This window comes from Carcharhinus amblyrhynchos, unplaced genomic scaffold (assembly GCF_965287045.1).
Source record: "Carcharhinus amblyrhynchos unplaced genomic scaffold, sCarAmb.v2.hapA chromosome_183, whole genome shotgun sequence".
In the NCBI taxonomy this organism is placed as follows: Eukaryota; Metazoa; Chordata; class Chondrichthyes; order Carcharhiniformes; family Carcharhinidae; genus Carcharhinus; species Carcharhinus amblyrhynchos.
The window spans coordinates 284,012-286,529 of record NW_027649923.1 but is presented as its reverse complement, the minus strand read 5'-3'; positions in this window follow the sequence as shown (position 1 = coordinate 286,529).

Sequence of the window (2,518 nt, the reverse complement as noted above, 5' to 3'; positions counted from 1 at the left end):
TTGCATCATCGATGGATTCATTGACGAAGGAAGAGCGGTGGATGTTGTTTACATGGACTTCAGCAAGGTGTTTGATAAAGTCCCCCATGCAAGAATTCTTGACAAGGTGAGAGGCCATCAGATCCAAGGGGCTTTGGCCTTGTGGATCCAGAACTGGCTTGCCTGCAGAAGGCAGAGAGTGGTTGTGGATGGGTCTTTTTCTGCATGGAGGTCAGTCACCAGTGGAGAGCCCCAGGGATCTGTTCTAGGACCCTTGCTGTTTGTCATTTTCATAAATGACCTAGATGAGGAAGTGCAGGGATGGGTTAGTAAGTTCGCCGATGACATAAAGGTTGGTGGTGTTGTGGATAGTCTGGAAGGATGTCAAGAGTTGCAGCGAGACATAGATAGGATGCAAGACTGGGCGGAGAAGTGGCAGATGGACTTCAACGCAGATAAATGTGTAGTGGTCCATTTTGGCAGGACCAACGGGATGCAGGAGTACAATATCAAGGGTAGGAGTCTTAGCAGTGTTGAGGATCAGAAGGACTTTGGGGTCCGGAACCATAGGATTCTTAAATCGGCCTCGCAGGTGGAGGAGGTGGTCAAGAAGGTGTATGGTGTACTGGTCTTCATTAATCGAAGGATTGAGTTTAGGAATCGGGAGGTAATGCTGCAACTTTATAAGACCCTTGTCAGGCCCCACTTGGAGTACTGTGCGCAGTTCTGGTCGCCTCACTATAGGAAGGATGTGGAAGCTATTGAAAGGGTGCAGAGGAGATTTACAAGGATGTTGCCTGGATTGGGAGGCATGCCTTATGAAGATAGGTTAAGGGAGCTCGGTCTCTTCTCCTTGGAGAGACGAAGGTTGAGAGGTGACCTGATAGAGGTTTATAAAATGTTGAGAGGAATAGATAGGGTGGATTCTCAGAGGCTATTTCCCAGGGCTGGAATTGTCACTACGAGAGGACACAGGTTTAAGGTGCTGGGGAGCAGGTACAGAGGTGATGTTAGGGGTAAGTTTTTCACTCAGAGGGTGGTGAGTGAGTGGAATCGGCTGCCATCGGTGGAGGCAAACTCACTGGGGTCTTTTAAGAGACTTCTGGATGAGTACATGGGATTTAATGGGATTGGGAGTTATAGATAGGCCTGGTAGGTCTGGATATGATCAACGCAACTTGTGGGCCAAAGGGCCTGTCTGTGCTGTAGTGTTCTATGTTCTAAGTCCCTAGGGAAGTGCAAGCTTCCACAGTTTTGGAAGTTGCTGCTCATACCTTCAGGACACTTTTTAAATCCTCCCAGACTATCTGACAGGGTTTGAGTGGAGCTGCAGCCAGTGGCCACACACTGGAGACTCTCACATCCTGTCTCTTTTTCTCAAATGCTCTCCCTCGATCACCACCTCTACTTTGACCTTCCACTCCGCTCAGGCCTCCCTCTATCTCTGCTCCAGCTTCTTCTCTTTTCTCCTCCTGTCATTATCGCTCTCACTCATTGTAAAGATGGATGTTCTGATCGAGGGCCAGGTCTTTGGAACCACACTCACCTCCTCTTACTCCATCCCTCCCTCTAACTTCCTATTTCTGTCCACATCTCTGCTTCTTTCCATCTCTTTCATGTGCATGGTGTTGAAAGGAGCAATGGAATATTTCTGAGCCACATTACCAATAACCACAATCATATTGCTGAGACGGGGTGGGAAGAACCACCTTATCTGGGAATCTCCAGTTAGGAGTCAGTGTCCAGCTTCCTGTCTCTGGAGAACAGCCTCAGTCAGAGCCCTGAGATTCCTTATTTACCGAAATCAATCAATAGATCAATAAATCAATTCATTGATTAATTAATTACCGGGAGGCTCATTTTAATCGGAATGGACACAGCTTGCTCCCAGTTTGAAACGGGGAGTTTATCTCTTCCTGTCACTGAGGGAATATGTATCCAAACTCAGAATTCACGTGGCGTTCAGTTGTTGGGTTGAGGTTTACACCAAGTGCGAGGCTTGGGGAATGAAGTTCCCCCCCCCCAACTACTTTTTCCTCTCTGGATATGGTCACAGTGCTGCCCATGGGATCATGCTGTGCTTAAAAGCCCCACAAAGAAAAAAGGAAAAGGAGGGGGAGAGATTCTGGAGGGAGGTGAACAGAAATGGGGAGAAAGTGAGATGGAGAGAGCAATACTGGGCTGAGATAGAGAGATACGGGGGCGGGGGGTGGTGGGGAACCTTAGCAGAGAGAGAACAGTTAGAGAGCGATAGGGAGATATGGGGTAAAGCGATGATGTGAATGAAGAATGGAAATACACTGGATGGGAGAGAAATCCAGATGGAGGGGAATAAAGCTGGTCGGAGAGAAGAAGAGTTCAGGAAAAGAGAGATAGAGAAACAAAGGAGAAGGCATAGAGAGAGGGAGGGGAGAAAGAAAACAAAAGACAGACAGAGAATACAATCTGTAAATTAGAAGAAGTAAGGCTGTGGGGGAGAGTGAGAATGGGGACGGAATTTGGAGAGGGGAAGTTAAATAGAAAAATCCTGAATTGACAT